The sequence below is a fragment of the Panthera onca genome, chromosome A1 (genome assembly GCF_046562875.1).
Source record: "Panthera onca isolate mPanOnc1 chromosome A1, mPanOnc1 haplotype 2, whole genome shotgun sequence".
In the NCBI taxonomy this organism is placed as follows: domain Eukaryota; kingdom Metazoa; phylum Chordata; class Mammalia; order Carnivora; family Felidae; genus Panthera; species Panthera onca.
The window spans coordinates 24090514-24109324 of NC_138339.1; the positions used below are offsets into that span (position 1 = coordinate 24090514).

The following is an 18811-nucleotide window of genomic DNA, read 5'->3' on the forward strand; positions in this document are numbered from 1 at the left end:
ATGTTATGTTCCAAAGAAAAATTTTGTAAATTTAAGATAAAAGGTAGAGGTTTATATTTTTTCTATATTCATATCAAATTACCCAGCACCATCCAGCACCAAATTAAAAAAAAAACAACAACTCTCATTTTCCCTAGTGGATTATCTTTCCTGTAAAAACAAACAAAAAAATTACACAGTAAAACCTTGGATTGCAAGTAACTTGTTCTGCAAGATAAACGAGCGATGTCTTGCAATACGAGTCTTACAATGTCACATGATCACAACTGAACCGACGGTTCTTCTCTCTCTCTCTCTCACTGAGTGATTGTGGGTGTTCATCTCCCATGCTTGGATGCTTGGTCTCAGGCCACAGTGCTTTGCATAAATCAATGATTTTTCAGAAAGTTGGAAGGTGCCCACAACTGGCACTAGTATAGTTTTTGTCACTTCAAAGCACCTATGGACAGTCCTTTGCTTTTCCACACAAGAGTGACTTAGGAATGCTTTGCTTCATTCTAGGTCAGGCTGCCTGCAGATTCAGACCCTTGGCTCTGCTGCCTTATTGCCAGTTACATTACAGTATATGACAAGGGTTTATTAATGCTGTACTGTAGTCAACATCCATGCAAGCATATACAATGGCCCCCATGCAGAAAAAAGTTGCAAAGAAAGGTGGTAAGAAGATGATTATGGTGGAAGTTAAGAAGGAAATCATGAAGAAGTATGAACGAGATATGTGAGTGGCCAAATTTGCAAGATTTTATAAGACGTCTTTGCATCTCATCTGCAGAGGAGGAAGAGAAAAAGGTGAGGATCCCTCACTTCAAATTAGATTAAGGAGATGTGTAAAATGTGGGAAACAGTGCAAAATTTTGTAGAAAAACACCACCTGAATTAGTCTAAAGCAGTGGGAGCAATGAATATGTTTAACAATGCAATGTCACATTTCTGCAAAATCCTCAAAAGGAGGCAAAAGCAAGTGTCATTGGATAGGTTCCTTGTTAAAGTTGCAAGAAAAGAAAGATATTCCATTGAGACAATAGACAGCAGTGATTCCATTAGTGATAGTGAAAGTCGTCCTACACAATAACCCTCCTATCTCTTGTCTCCCTCACATTAGCCACGAAGGTTTTCAAAGTTAAATGCAGGTTAGTTTATTTTTATTTATATTTTGTATTTTTATTTATTATTTTATGTTACATTACAGTATTTTAATCATTTTCATATGAATATTTTTGGGTTGTGGAACAAATCATCTGAGTTTTCATTATTTCTTATGGATAAATTTGCTTTGATATACAAGTGCTTTGGATTACAAGCATGTTTCCAGAACCAATTATGCTCACAAACCAATAGATTTATATATATATTTATATATATATATATATATATATAAATATATATATATATATATACACACACACACATATATCTCTGTTTCTAGCCCCTATTTTGTTCCTTTGATTTACAGGTCATACCAATATTACATTGTCTCAATTCCTGTAGCTTTATAGTATATCTTAAAATAAAGCACTGTAAGTTCTCCAACTTTGTTGTTCACCTCAAAAATTATTTTGGCTGGGGGCACCTGGTGGCTCAGTTGGTTGGGTGTCTGACTCTTGGGTTTTGGCTCAGGTTATGATCTCATGGTTGGTGGGATCAAGCCCTGCATCAGGCTCTGTGCTGACAGCACAGAGACTACTTGGGATTCTCTCTCTCCCTCTCTCTCTACCCCTCCCCCACTAGTGCATGCTCTCTTTCTCAAAATAAATAAGCATTTAGAAAGTTGTTTTGGTTGAAAAAGAAAAACAAAATGGTGTTATCACAATTTCAGATTTCAAGTTATACTACAAAGCAGTAGTAAGTAAAACAGTATGGTACTGGAATAAAAATATACACATAGATCAATAGAAGAGCAGAAAACCCAGAAATAAACCCACATTATATGATTAATTACTCTGACAAAGGAAGAAAGATTATACAATGGGAAAAGAATCTCTTCAACAAATGGTGTTGGGAAAACTGGATAGTCACATTCAAAAGAATGAAACTGGACCACTTTCTTTCACCATACAGAAAAATAAACTAAAAATGGATTAAAGACCTAAATGTGAGATCTGAAACCACAAAAATACTTGAAGAGAGCAAAGGAAGTAATCTCTCTGACGGTAACCATAGCAACATTTTTTCTAGATATGTTTCCTGAGGCAAGGGATATAAAGGTAAAAATAAACTATTGGGAGTACATCAAAATTAAAAAGTTTCTGTACAGTGAAGGAAACAATCAACAAAACTAATGCAACCTAATGAATGTGAAAGGATATTTGCAAATGACATATCCAATAAAGGGTTAGTGTCCAAAATATATAAAGAACTGATATAACTCGATACCCCCAAAACAAATAATCCCATTAAAAATGGGCAGAAGATATCTTCCCCCACTTATGCTCTCTCTCTCCCTCTCTACCCCTCTCTGTCTCTCTCTCTCTCTCTCTCTCACACACACACAAATAAACAAACATTAAAAAAAATTTTAATGGGCAGAAAACATGAACAGACATTTCTCCAAAGAAGACATACAGATGGCTACAGACATATGAAAAGTTGTTCAACATCACTCATCAGGGAAATGCAAATCAAAACTACAAGGAGTTACCACCTCACATGCGTCAAATTGGCTAAAATCAACAGTGTAAGAAACACCAAGTGTTGAGGAGAATGTGGAGAGAAAGAAATCTTCATGCACTGTTGGTAGGAGTGCAACCTGGAGCAGGCAGTGTGGAAAACAGTATGGAGGTTCCTTAAAATTTAAAAATAGAACTACCCTATGACCCAGGAATCACTCTATTGGGTATTTACACCAAAAATACAAAAAACACTAACTCAAAGGGATACATGCACCCCTATGTTTGTTGCAGCATTTTTTTACAATAGTCAAGCTATAGAAACAGCCCAAGTGTCCATCATCAATTGATGAGTGGATAAAGAAGATGTGATACACACACACACACACACACACACACACACACACACACACAATGGAATGTTATTTGGCCATGAAAAGGAATGAAATCTTGCCATTTGCAACATGGATAGAGCTAGAGAATATGATGCTAAGCAGAATAAGTTAGTCAGAGAAAGACAAATACCATATGATCTCACTCATATGTGGAATTTAAGAAACAAAACAAACAAGAAAGAAAAGAGAGAAAGCACACACACACACACACACACACACACACACAAGAAACAAACTGATGATTACCTGAGGTTAGTTGGGTGGGAAGATTGGTGAAATAGGGGATGGGGATTCACGAGTACACTTCTCATGATGAAAAAATCAATCATTCGATCGATCAATCAAATGATAAAAAATATTTTGGCTATTTTAGGTCTCTGCCTTTCCATATAAATTTTACAATCAACTTGCACCCAAAACGTTCTGTTATGAAATTATATTGAACCAATATATCATTTTTGAGACAATGAACATTGTATCAATATTGTGTCTTCCTAACCACATACGTACACATAGATATTGTTTAATCTCTGTCAGCAATATTTTATACTTTCACTGTACCAGTCTTGCACATATTTTATCGAATATATCCTTAGATATTTAATCTTTTCTGATGTTACTATAAATGATCTGCTGTATTTTGTTATTTACTTAAAGGAAATATACAGACATATAATTTATTTCTGTATACTGACTCAGTAAGTTTATTCATGAGTTTTAGTGACTTTGTATATATCTCTTCAGATTTTCTCTATACACACTATTGTCATCTGCAAAGAGACAGTTTTACCTTTTCAATTTATATAAAAGCTCCTTCTTTTCTTTTTGCCATATTTCACTAAGACTTCTAGTTTAATGTTAAATGGAAATGATCAGAGCAGATATTCTTGTTTTATTCTCAATCTTATAGGGAGAGAATTCAAATTTTTACCAGTAAGTTGATGTTAGCTGCAGGTTATCTATAGATAATCTTTATAAATTGAGAAAATCCTTGCTCTTCTTAATTTATTGAGATATTTTATCTTAATAGCTTAATTTTGTTAAATGTTTTCTGTGAATCTAATAAGTTGTTTATTTTCCCTCCTTTATTTCATTTATATGGCAACTTGAATTAATTATTTTTTGGTTGTTAAACCAATGTTATATTCCTGGAAAGAACACCAATTGGTCATGGTGCATTCCCAAATTGCTGGACTCAATTTGCTAATATTTTGTTAAGGACAAAATATCTGTCGTCATAAATGGTGCTTGTCTATATTTTTATTTTATCACAATGATTTTTTTTTTTAATATATGAAATTTACTGTCAAATTGGTTTCCATACAACACCCAGTGCTCATCCCAAAAGGTGCCCTCCTCAATACCCATCACCCACCCTGCCCTCCCTCCCACCCCCCATCAACCCTCAGTTTGTTCTCAGTTTTTAACAGTCTCTTATGCTTTGGCTCTCTCCCACTCTAGCCTCTTTTTTTTTTTTTTTTTTTTCCTTCCCCTCCCCCATGGGTTTCTGTTATGTTTCTCAGGATCCACATAAGAGTGAAACCATATGGTATCTGTCTTTCTCTGTATGGCTTATTTCACTTAGCATCACACTCTCCAGTTCCATCCATGTTGCTAAAGAAGACATCCGGATGGCCAACAGGCACATGAAAAGATGTTCAACGTCGCTCCTTATCAGGGAAATACAAATCAAAACCACACTCAGATATCACCTCACGCCAGTCAGAGTGGCCAAAATGAAGAAATCAGGAGACTATAGATGCTGGAGAGGATGTGGAGAAACAGGAACCCTCTTATCACAATGATTTTGATTAGTTTTCCTTTCAGGGTAATGTTGGCCTAATAAAGTGAGCTGGAAAGAATTTCCCCCTTTATAGTCTACTTTTAGAAAGGATTTTACTTATGAGTGATATAATTTCTTCCTTAAGAATTTGATAGGATTATGCAATCATGTCATGGAGACCAGATGTGCGTGCATGCGTGCATATGTGATGTGTGTGTGTGTGTGTGTGTGTATCTGTTTTATAACTATGAATTCAATTTCTTTAGTGTAAAGAGGGATAGGCTGATTTTCTCTATTTGAGTCAGATTCAGTAATATATATCTTTAAGTAAATCTGTTCATTTCATCTCAATTTTCAATTTATTGATCTAATCTTATTCATATTATTTTCTCACTATGTTTTAATATCTATATGATTTCTGGTTGTGTCCCCTCTTTCACATATGATATTTGTGATATGTATTTCTCTTTTTTCTTGATCTCTTTTGCTAGAATTTTATTGATTCTAGTAAATTTTTCAATCAACTAAAAAATTCACGGATTTGTTTGTGTTCTCAAATCTTTGATTTCTTATCTTATATTTTCTTCATTGATTTCTACATATATAATTGCTATTTTCTTCTTTCTGCTTATGTGGGATAAAATTTACTTTATATCATTAATGTAGACTGTTATTATTTTCAAAAATAAGCATTTAAGTCTACTAATTTCACTCTAAGCCTTGCTTATCTCCTTCCCACTACCTTAAATATGTTGTGATTTATTTTTTTATTCACTTAGAAATATTTGAATATTTGAATGTGTCTCTCAAAGTAATGAGACATGTTTTATGATTCAGTATGCAATTAATATTGGGAATCTACTATTTATACTTAAAATGAACGTGCTTCCTGCCATTCTTAAATGTCATGTTCTAGAAAAAAGCAGTTAGGTCAAGTGTGATTGTGCTGTTCAGACCTTCTAATTCCTTATTGGTTTTCTCTCAAAATTTATTTTCAATTACTGAAAGTAGAGTGTTAAAATCTGCATTTATAATTGCGCTAAGGTGTTATCATCCCTCTCTCTTCTTCCCTGTTAGTTAGGATCAGGTTTGATCCTAGAAGAAAACATACCATATTAGTGTGGCTAAAAGAAAATATGACCTTATCTCAAAAAATAAATTTGTTTTTTCGTTAATTTTTTTAATGTTATTCACTTCTGAGAGAGAGAGAGACAGAGCGCGAGTTGGGGAGGGACAGAGAGAGAGGGAGACACAGAATCTGAAGCAGGCTCCAGGCTCTGACCAATCAACACAGAGCCTGATGTGGGGCTCGAACTCACAAACCATGAGATCATGACCTGAGCCAAAGTCAGATGCTTAACCAACTGAGCCACCCAGGCACCCCACAAAAAGTAAATCTGAAGTTGGGTGTCTTGGACATTATAGAAACTTGCTGATACATCTTCAGGTACTGCTCTCCTGCTCTAAAATCCTCAATTACGCCTGTTGCTTCAGAACAGTAGCTAGAGCAACAGCAATCACCACAGACCTTCTAGGCAGCAGAGTAGAAGAATAATGTCCTAATATAAAGATTTCCTGAAAGCCCTTCACATAAATCGTTCTGGTATTTCACTGTTGAGACATTAACACATAATCTCACTGGCCTGTAAAAGATGCTGGGAAATGTGATCTTTTATTCTGGACAACTGTGCGGGATAAAAATTTGGACTTTAGTGACTACAAAAGATGGGGGGTGATGGTTACTGATAAATGTCCAACAGCGATTGCTACAATTATTTGTCGATTTATTTTTTTCACTTTATTATATATATTGTTTCTCCTTCCATATTAGATAATGTGCTCCCTTGAAGGGAAACAATCAATATAATAAATAAGCAATACAAATTCCATGGCCTAGGCCGGAAACATTAACAGAACTATAAATATAACACCATTAAAATCTGGAGAAATTCAGAGAAGCTGACTGAAGTGGATATACTTTCAGCTGGGTATTAAAGAGTGGATTAAAACAAGAATTTCTTCATTTGGTATTATGAATTCATAGTTCAGAAACAGAGTGAAATCAAATCTAGATGAGACCATTGACCAGTTTTTATAAAGAAGTAGCATTTCTATCACAGGAAGTGAGTTGAGTTTGTAAATGTTTTATTTATTTTATGGTGATAACACGGTTGCACTAAATTTCATTCTATTAGAAACCTGAGTAGTTATATCTGTGGCCATGTTTTTAAATGTTACCAATATTTAGGAAAATGCAAATAAAGAAAAAATCACTTCTACGATAATACCTTTCAAAATTTCGTTAGGTGCCAGTAAGAGGTAGGTTCATGCTATGAAATAAGATCTAAGAGGAACTGAGGCCTGCAGGTTTCAGCACACGGTTTTAATGGCGCTGCTCTGTGAGTCTAGGTGCATCTATGGATGCAAGCATGCCTCTAATTCCATGTTTGATGGAAAGTTTATGGCAGTTGTTTCAGTAAAGCACTAAAGTATCAGAAGATAATAAATCCAAAAATAAAAGAAATCCTCTGCATTCCACCCTGCTTTTTTAAATCCTGTGTTCTGTTCCTTTCAGGCTCTTTTGTCTTTCATCTGAGAAGCCCACGGAACAATGTCACTGGCAGTTAAAGCATGTTGACACTCTTGACATTCAATTTAGTTAATGCTAGGTCAGTCTGGGAGGCGCAGAAGCACTGCTATGTATGCAGCAGAGAAGGCCATATGCGACTACTGAGGAAGAGCCTCTAATTCCCAGGATGCTTGTTAAACAATTCTCATGTCAGAATACCAGCAAGAGAGCTCTAACAACCAGTTGCACAATCCCATACATAGGTTAACAGATTGTTTTGCGAGTTAATATGTTCAAATACATTGCCTTTTTTCCGTGTCCCTCTGAAATGGATTCTTTCCATAGCTCATACGGTTACTTTAAGATTCCAAAAGATGATGAGAAGCGACTTTACACAGGGTTATTGGAATAACCATTACAGTCATTATTTTTAACACAGTACAGTATTTATTTAAGCTTTGTCTGTAGCACAGTTTAATTTAGCTGATGTCTGTCAACTTTCACAAGAACTGGCAAAGTGCATTTAGTTGTTGCATTAGCAAATCTAAACACACAAGGAGGCATGCTGCCAATGAAAATTAATTATACAACACAGCCAAATATTAATATTTGCGTATGCTGATACACACTGGTGACTTCTTCGTTGTTTGTTGTTGTTGTTGTTTTCTTTCTTTTTCTTTTTCTTTTGTTTTTACAAGTTATACCTTATTTATATACATTTCAACTTTTAGGTGAAGTCATGTATGTAGTTCAACATTTCATAATTACTATTAAATCAATAAGAAAATTATTTAATGCTAAAATCTTTTCATTCTTGAATATCATAAATGTTATAAATCTCTGCAAAATGACTTAATTCAAACTGTGGATACATCTTTAACATTTATGAACTTAAAAAGTTACTTTTAAATTTGAGTTCCATCAATATAACAGGCCGTCTACTAGGTGATGGGAAAAGAACCACAAATACCTGAAGCAACTGATATTCCTTAGAGTTTTTGAGATTCAGAGGCATTTTCTGTCCTTTAAGGTGGTTTCCTCTTTATAAATGAAATGGGAGATATATTTCAGTCAAAGCTGGGTGACAATAAGGTGAAAAACACTAAAAAGATGTTTAAAGTTTGTTTTTTTTAATAAACTTTAACTTTAGAACAGTTCTTAATTTACAGAAAATTGCAAAATGTAGGAAAAGAAACTTTCCCATAGTGTTTAATATCTTTGATATGGTACATATTTTACAATTAGTAAACTAATATTGATACATTTTTTTAACTCAAACCCATATTTGAGGCACATTTGCCCATTTTTTACCTAATGTCCTTTTTCTGTTTCATGATCCCACCAAGAATACCCTATCACATTTAGTTGTCATGTCTTTTTAGGTTCTTCTTGGCTGTGATAGTCTCCTACATTTTCTTTTTCTTTTTTTTTTCCTTTGATAACCTTGACATTCGGGGGCGGGGGGCAGTATTATTCAGGTAGAATGTCCCTCAGCTGGGATTTGTCTGATATTTTAATGATCAGATTGATTAGGCCATAGTCTCTGGCTTTCAGTTGGCTTTGGCTAATAAAGAACCCGAGTAGAAAATCAGAGAGGGATATGGTTATATTTTATATTTCCATGACTCTCTCCATGTTTACATCTTGGGCTGACTGTATCCCTTGAACACAGAGCATAACTCCACTGAGGGCGTCTCGATCTACAGTTCTCAAGTTCTTGTAGCCATTCCTCTCCTTGTCACTTCTGGGATTAAAAGTAATTGTATCTTTATTCTTCCTGTTCCTAGATTACTGTATTACCCCTCGCAATTTCTCCACCCCTCACACACACCTTTGTAAACAGTCCTTTTATTAAACATCCGTTGATTCATCCTAATGAAGCCATAACATCTTTTTCTACTGGAACCCCAATTGGTACATGATTGACTCAGATCTAACTTCTCTTGACACTAAGGCAGAACCAACTGCTTTAAAAATACACCTTTGTTGTACTCTAATACCTTATTGGAGAAATTATTTGTTGATAGGTATTGTTCTTCTTTAGCACCCTCGTTTCTTTGAAATCCTCCAAAATGTGACAAAGATTTATTTGCTTGTTTTTCCTTTACAACTGACTACAATTCCAAATAATTCCATTTTATTGCATTACTTCCTCATGCCTGCTTGCCACGAGAGAATTAGCTGCTGCCACGTCCATAGTCACGTGGCACGCTGCTGCCACGTCCATAGGGAATAGCCACAGGTTGTTAGTTCATAACCCTCCCTTTGGGTCTCTGAGCTGTACCCTGTTTCCACCAAAAGCTTACGGGCGCCTCTGTCAGTTCCAGCTCAGCCCAGCCTTCCAGTCATCCTTCCGAAGCTACTGGACATGTGAGTGAAGACATTGTGTATCTCCCATTTGAGCCCCAATGCCAAGTGAATGTTCTCATGTGATGTCACATGGTGCAGAAGACTTAACTAGCCAAGCTCTACCCAAATGCCTGACCTAGGAAAGCATGCTAACTAATTTTTAAAGTTGCTGTTTAAAGCAGTTAGTGCTGGATGGTTAGTGCTGGATAGTTTGCTATGCAGAAATAGGAAACCAAAGAAGAATCTAGTACTTAAAAGAGGGGTTTTCCCCAGATATCCTCAACATATGACATTTCTTTGGGGATGGAACAGAGGGCAGATGCTATGGGACTTAAAGGGGCTATTAGCAAAAGCTGGAAAAGCTTCCAGAAGAGTTGGTAAGGGTTTTAAAGACAATAAGGAAAATGTTATTGCAACCTGGAGAAAAGGGGACGTCTATTACATGGTGAAAGATTTGATGACACTGGACTTATGGAAAACTAGAACAATGGACAGATGTTCTTTATACCATGTGTTCAAGAAAGCTTTTGACAGTGTATGTTTGTTGCAATAGGAGGCACACTGAAATCAATAACATTGTTTGTTGTGAAATTTTACTATAATAAGTATTTTATAATAAAAATACACACATGTGAATTAAAAAAAAAACTGGGAATGCGTATCACGATGGTATTTTATTAGTCCAATAAGAATGTTTCACGGTTGGTTTATAGTTGATTTGGGCAACACTAAGCTTCTGTGACTTGAAACACCACTTTTACTGTATGTTAATCCTCACCTTCTCCTTTTAAATTATTTTCTAGTTAAGCACTTCTTTATGATACTTGGATGTACAAACTTACAACCACAATTATCAGAGTTTTTAATTATGCATTAAATCTAAACATTGCATTCCTCTATTACTTATATGCAATTCTAGAGTTAGTGATTATGGATGTTAATTGTAATATAACTGTGGATTCTGGGTTGTAAGAATCACTGAAGATTTTTATACACTGGTTTAAAGTGCGTTTGGAGGCCAGCAACCCAGATGTGAGAAAAATAAATGTGCTTAAAATTGTATTAGCTCTTCTAATAGTGAGACAGTGTCTAAATCGATCTTAAAAATGTTCAATTTAGCTGAAGTCTTCTTTGTCAAGTAATCAATGTGTTTACTGAATGATAAAAGCGATGTCAAGAAGCTGGTGAGACTCAAAGTTATTTGGAAGATATAATGCGGGCCAGGGAAAATTCACCAACGTGAACTGTACCATCATTAGTCAGAACTGATGATATGCAAGAGAAAAACAGAACATCTGTTTGCATTTTTCCAAAGTAGAAGAGTGAGGTAAGTAGTTGACCTCATGAATAAACACTGAAAAAGAGTTCAGTAAAAATGGGCATGAACGACAGATGGTGTCCCCTCCATGGATGGCTTTGATTCTGATTTGAGGTTGTTTATCAAATTTTAGGAGCTGAATTAAAATACAGAAATCACTAAGAAATAACTGGTAGGTAATTATCTACTTAAATGTAGTTTGTTCTAGTCTTTGGCTCCTGCCTTTCATTTGCCATTTTTTACCCACAGGAAAATGTATAAGATATGGCTTAACTATGAGCTATTGCTCAGCAAAAGTAGATAAATTATGCGTCCCCCTCCCCATTTTGTTATAGTGATCACATTAATCGTTATTAAAATTGTGAAAAATAGACATCAGGCAATGAAAAGAAGGAAGCCTTGAAGAAATGTCCTTGATGCTGAACAAGGCTTATACAAATTGCAACCTATTGAGTGCAGAATAAATGAGGTAATTACCATTCAGTTTTACAGATGGAAAAGCTGAGTCACCAGAAGGTTAAGCCACTTGCCCAAGGTCACAGGAGAAGCTACTAGCATTATTACATAGTTCTCCTTATTCTCTTTATTTCTTCTATTTTATCTGGTACAGCAAGAAGCATTAAAAGATATTCTCCAAACACACGGCAAGTTCATTCTTGCAATTTCATATTGACTCAAAGACAATGAAAACGAGTTTGGGGTTTTGTTTTGTTTTGCTTTGTTTTTTTTTCCACATATATATTTTACTCTTTATTTCTTTTGTCCTTGTCACTGCAGAAATTGGTTTGTTCCCTTAATGTCACTAAGCCAGCCGAGATCAACTTGAATACAGTGGCGTTTTCTACATCAGGGTTTTGGAAAGTAACAGTATATTTATGGAAACTGCAAGGTAAACAAAACTCTTTCTCTTCTGATGACTCATTTAAATAGAAACCACTTTGCATACATAAACTACAATATATATTTTTTCAAGTGGTTAGTATTTTGATTTATAAATTAGATTAACAGAAATATTAATGTAGTGTGGCAAACATGGGGTAAATAATTCTGCGATGCCCCTTAATTTCTTATGGAATATAAAATTGTGTTTTAACCTGATGTAAATGAAAGTTTCACACAATGTTGTGTTTATGGGTGCCATAGGAACCGGTCTGTTTTGTCCTATATGAGTTAACTTCATGAATAAGGATAAAATTATAGCTTTTAAATAGTTGATTCCATCTTTCTATCCCTAGATAGCCTCATACATAGATATTTTCTTCTTCCTCACATGGTTGTTTACTCCCCAAAATTTCAAAATTTACCTTCTTCCTACATTTTCCATAACTATATATGTAACTGTAAATAAGTTCCATTCTGTGAATGTTGTAAAACATGTTCATAGGTATTAAATTCACACATACACACATACTACACACACACACACACACACACACGCACACTCCAATTTGTCACTCCTGTCTTTCTCAAGGGCAAATAGTTTTGTCTCTATGGCATGTTGACACACACCCAGAGAGTCTAGTCATGTATGTCAAAGGCACAGAGTATTTTTATAATAACAGTTGTATTTAATGAATAAAAAAAAACAACCAGATTTATGGGCAAGCAGGATAATTCCACTAACAACATTCAGGCTTATTGTAAAATCCTGGTCAATAGTCAGGACTATACTATAAGTGTCGGTAGAATTGCCCTAAGACAGTAATTTGTAACTGAAGGTAACTTTTTTGGTTCTTTATCTTAAAACAAAAGCTGTTTCTCCCTCATTTCTTGAAATATCCTTTTTCTCCCCTTAGCCCCGTTTTATCCTGGTTTGCTTTCTATCTATCAATTCCCATTTGGTTATTTTATTTTCTTTTTTCCTGTGAAGTTGTTGTCGTTGTTTGTTTTTCCCATTTGCTTTTCTTCTGATTAGGGGACCTTAAATATCAGGCTCAGTCTTTTGTCTTCTTTGTCTTCTTTCTGTATACAATTTCCACAAACAAGACTACCAAAGATTTTCTGATACTCTTACATCTTTAGCTCCAGCCAAGTTGATTTCATAACACTTCTTAGACATTTTATAGGTGCCTCAAACTCAAAACAGCAGTGACTGAACTCAATACCTGTGAAAGAAATATTTTACTTTTCCTGTGCAATTTATCTGAGAGAATGGTGTCTGTCACACTCAAATTAGTCAGCTTTCATCAGATTTTGCTACAAGAAAACAACCTCAAATTTGTTCAGTTGCCCAAACTAAAAACCTGGCTGTCATCACTGACCCTCTCCTCTCATATATAACTCATTCCGAAAATAAATGTAAGTATAAAAAAAAAAAAAGAAAGAAAGAAAGAAAAAGAAAGAGGCAGAGGATGACCAAGATCAGAAAGGTATTATTAGAGTGGCGCCTGGGGGGCTCAGCTGGTTAAGCGTCTGACTTCGGCTCAGGTCATGAACTCGCGGTTTGTGAGTTGGAGTCCCGTGTTGGGCTTTGTGCTGACAGCTCAGAACCTGGAGCCTACTTTGGATTCTTTATCTCCCTCTGTCTGTTCCTCCCCTGCTCATACTCTACCTCTCTCTCAAAAATAAATAAAGAATAAAAAAAAATTTAATTAAGTAAAGAAAGGTATTATCAGAAAAGTTGGCTTTTTAGATGTGCACAAAACTGAATTGAATTGGGGTATGAAGAGATGGTAGGGAAGGGTCATTTTCATTTTCTTCTAGAAATTTCAACCATGTACACATAGGAAATTTATAGAATTATAGTATTTTCAGCACAAACAAGTATTAATATCATTCTTATAAAGTATAAAATTCTTCAGTACAGATAAATCACTGATATTAACATATTTCCAACCTTCAATTTGTATTGAGAAAGTAAGACTTCATAATTAGCTCTTTCACTAAATCTGTAAGTCATCAGTAAATGTGACACTGGGAGAAAGGGGAAAGGTGGGAAGGAGATAGGAATGGATGAATAGTTAGACAAATATGCTCTGTAACGTGTACTTGAAATCAATCACTATTAATCTTGTTCAGTTAGGTGAGCAATTGTTTAACTAGACTGCTTTTCTGAACTCACTACTTGCTTCAGCCATTTTTTCTATGTCTTTATTGATTGCCAATGTGGTTGTCATTTTGACTAATGCATTTATTTAAGGGCATCAAGTAATGATGATCTTGTTCCTTTGGCTTATGGAAAAGTGATGCCCCTCTGGATTTCAAGGAGGAGATACACAGGAGGAGATATATTTATTAAAAAAAAAAAACAGATGCAAAATAGACAAGAACAAGGAAGGGGAAAATGGAAATGGAAAAAGTATGATAGGGCAGAAAATATGAAGCTTTTTTTCCATTTAAGATGTATCTATTGTCTTCTTGGTTTAATAACGAAGTAAGTTTAAATTATGTAATACTTGTATCATTTATTTAAATTCTATCACCTTAATAAATATATTCACGGTTCTAACTGGATGATTTAGAAAGGGAGAAGGGGTGGATAAAATACAAATTATATACCTGGGTCACTCTTGGGCCGCTTTCTGGAGGCTTTCTGCCTCCCATTGCGTGCTTCATCACCACATCAGAGTGATTTTGGCACAATGCAAACTTGATTATCACTTTCCTGCATACATTGTTCAATGATATTCTCTACACTTTCTAACCTGGCAAAAAGACTTCTCAAAATCCTAACTAATCATATATCTTCACCTTGTTCCTATGCTTCAGCTTTTAAACATCATGCCTACAGCTTTTTCATGCCAACAGCCTACAATCAGGGCTCAGCTGAAGCCTTTCCTTGTGTCCAGTCTACTCTGCCTGCTTTTGATTCTCTGCCAAAACGCATGTAATGGTGGCTGACAACCTTGCTGTGACAAGCTCTGAATAAATAGCCTTTGCTTGTCTCATTTGGTTGTACTTTATTTACCTCCACAAATATCAAGTTTTAAAGTCAGGATTTTGTGCCTGGTCTTCTAGGAATGATCTACTGGGTACTAAATGGGTCTTTAAGCTCAAATGGCTTAGAAAAGAAGGAAGACCAATAGAATATGCATGCATAGGAGGACAAAGGCTGGCTTGTGTCCTGAGCTATAGCTTTTACAAAATACCGTGAAGGCCATCCTGATTCTTTAGATGTCACACTGATGAAATAAGGAGACCGGGCTACACAATCTGTTCTGCCTCAAGATCCAAAATTCTCATCTCAATGACCAGATTTTGTAGAAAATAAAGAACCAGATTATATTTGAGGAGAAGAATCTGCCTCAGAGACAGGCTGGAGAATGGAGAGGAAATATCTTTTACAAGTCCTACAGCAATTATCTCTAAGGAGTGCTTTCTTGACATCTACTAAGAAGACATATTCTTATTGGCCTATTAGTGTTCTCTCAGATAATGATATACTAATAATGATGATGAGAAATATGTTAGAGTACATCTAATTACCTCAGATTTTCTATGATAGAGGGAAACTATTATCACTGTGTCCATTCCACAGTTAAGGAAGCTATAAATGCTTAACTATAAGGAAGAAGAGATCTTTTTTTTTTGTAAGGATTATTCAAGGTTCTTATGAATACTTTATAAAATGCTGCTACTAAGATAATTTATACGAAAACAAATAATACCTCTAACCATGATAGGATTTAAAAATTAGCATTTGGGATTATAGTGTAAATACATGGTCTGTGAAATGACAGAGATAAGCAGAGTCTAGAGCCACAAAAGGGCAACATGACACTTACTGGACATCATATTAATAGTATAAATGTAATTAATATGATATGTGCATGTAATTATTTTATTGAAGATCAATTCAGGAAAATGGAATGAGAAGTTTGTTTGCCTTTCAAAAACTGTCCCATCTATGATACATTGAACACCACCCCCACCCCAACCTGTCTCCATCTTATCACTGGGGGTGTCCACTCCTTAACAATATTGCAGTTTACTTCTACAGTTTCTCAGCAATTCTTCATTATTAAAAACTCACTTCTATTACTTAGGACTTTATGCAAATCTCAGTCTCTTATTCAGTTCAGAGCTCTTCTCTCCACCAGCTAAGGCTAGGCCTGTTCCTCTTGAGACTTGGAGTGGATGGGGTCGTGTGGTCTGCTTTTCCATAGCAACTTTTCTTCCTCGCTCCAAGTGCTTAGTCCACAGGCAGCTTGGGGGAACTGGCACAAGGCAGACTCCTTACTGACTCATAAGCTCACAGTACTCTCCATGTGGGTCGTCCCTCTTATTCTAGGCCATTTGTCTGTGGGATGTCTCCACTCTTTCACACCGATGAACACACACATGAAGGGTAGTCCTCAGCTTCATTGGGTAATCACAGCTCTCTCTTCCACCCCTTCCTCCTGAGTGAGCATGTGGCCATACAGGGGAAGAAATGTCATTCTAGCCCACATGTAGTTATTCTTTTGGGAAGTACCATTCTCTTCAAACACTGCACTCCCTGAAAGGTGATTCTGCTTTCTCCCCAGATTTATTTTCAAGTTATGTGCAGTAGAAGGCATGAGGGCAGATATTGGAAGAGTGGCTTTTACCAATTATTAGAGGACCCCTAGGAATGTGGTTGGCCTCAACTGATAGAATCTTTCTGAATTTAGAAGTAAGGAGACTTGGGGGCACCTGGGTGGCTCAGTCGGTTAAGCGTCCTAGTCTCGATTTTGGCTCAGGTCATGATCTCACAGTTTGTGAGATTGAGCCCCACACTGGGCTCTGTGCTGACAGCACAGAGCCTGCTTTAGATTCTCTCTCTCTTCCTCTGTCTGCCCCTCCCCAGCTTGTGCCCTCTTTCTCTCAAAAAATAAATAAACATTTCAAAAAAGAGGTAAGGAGACTTGGATGTCTTAACTGTAAATTTTAAATTAACTGTAAATTTTGTGACAACTCTGGGCAAGCATAAATGATCTCACTCAGTATCTAGCTACTGCTAACTAAAGTATTTATAAAGTAGATGACAATATATAAAATGTGTGCTGAAAGTATTATAATTGTTCAACTTAATATGTTTGACTAAATGACAGATTTTTGCAACTCTATGAATGCACTTCTCACAGGGAGCAAGTTACAACATTGCAAAATATAAAATGAGATGAGGGTATTATGAGATAAGTGATTCAATCTACTTTAAATTTAAAAACTTAGAAAAATGTTAGATACCTAGAGTAAAATAATCCCTATATTACATACACACACACACACACACACACACACACACTCATAAAACTGTGCTAAAAATGTCACTTTGTGGTGGTTATTAAGGTTGTGTATCCTAGTCAAACTTATTAAATTGGGTCTGGAAGACCAAAAAAAATACGATGTAATTGGGAAAGATAGCATATCATGTTTTTTCTTTTGTTATTATTTTAAAAATTAAAATTTTAATGCTAGAATTCTTAAAATATAAATTAAATTATATACTAATTATTCTTTTTATTAAGATTTTATTTTTAAGTAAACTCTATAGCCAATGTGGGGCTCCAACTTATAACCTTGAGATCAAGAGTTGCATACTCTCCCAAGCAAGCCAGCCAAACATCCCTATGATAATTGTTCTTATCATATAAAATACATGTTTTAAAATCAAACATCTAGGGAAATAAATGTATTCATTGAATTAGATATCACCCATAGAAAATCAAGGGTTCTATTCTAATGTGGTATCCTTTTAAGTATTTTTTTTCTGATTCACTGAAGAGTATATTAATATGAATTTATTAACCTATGCAATTGAGAAATGAATCCCAAGCTAGCAGAAAGAAACCAGTAACAAAATAATTTATCTTTCAGTTTTGTTAATAGTAGAGTACAAACATTTGTTGGAGAACTGAATCACCTTATTAATCAATTTGACTATAACTTATCATCTTGTACTCCTCTCCTCCACCCAAATTTTTAAAAAAAGGGAGACAAAGACATATTAGGATAATTTATGAAATATACTAGATGAGGAAATAAGTTCATTTTTTAAAACTCCACTTCCATAAACATAAATAAGCATATATATGATAGTTTTCATTTGCAGAGTTTCTAAATTAAGAACAAATTATCCACACAATATGTGGTATTTTCCCTAGATATGTCAATAAACAATACTTTTCTCTTTGAATTTATTAGTTCAATTATTCAGATGAAGTGATAAAAATGTACTTGCCATCAACACACAATCAGCCAGAATCACAATAACCGGAGCCAACAAACATCCTTTTACGTTCGTTGAGAAGTTAGAGGAGGCAGATATTGCCCATAAAGACTGAGACATTTGTACTTTACATGTGTTCATAGTATCAAGGCATGAAACACAACGGATAGGATCCAGCAGCAACACATGAAGAAAACACCTTCTCATGAGGGGTAAATGTGGATAAAATGAAAAATGTGAATAACAGATAAAACATTAGACTCCACATGAAATTTTTTTTTTTTTTTTGGTCTGGAGTCATGGGGTTATCAGAAAAAGTCGTCTGTACATATTTGTTAGTAATTAAAGAATACAGACAAAATAACCATAAGTAAATAAAAGGTTTTGAGTTTAAGTAGTCTGCATTGTGCTTTTTCATCATCAAAAGTCACCTACATTATTAGTTAAATAAATTTTTATAAAAATAACTTGGGACACAGAGAATTTTCTTTTTCTTTTCTTCTTCTTCTTCTTCTTCTTCTTCTTCTTCTTCTTCTTCTTCTTTTTGGTAAACCTCTTACAGCTTTGCTTTTGTAACATCATGACCAGAATTACCATTTGCCTTACCTGTTGATTAAAATTCTGTCATGTAAATCTGGCTTTCAAAAGACATTATAAATAAT

General features: G+C 35.1%; 1 long non-coding RNA gene across 1 annotated transcript in view; it reads left to right on the forward strand.

The window, feature by feature from the left end:
- Positions 1-14907, forward strand: part of LOC132680106 (uncharacterized) — a 31468-nt gene extending 16561 nt beyond the window's left edge. Inside the window, exons 3-6 of the long non-coding RNA XR_009610516.3 lie at positions 502-789; positions 10822-11029; positions 11798-11909; positions 14729-14907. This is a non-coding gene — a long non-coding RNA (uncharacterized LOC132680106). The remainder of the gene's footprint in view (positions 1-501; positions 790-10821; positions 11030-11797; positions 11910-14728) is intronic.
- Positions 14908-18811: the final 3904 nt, after the last annotated feature.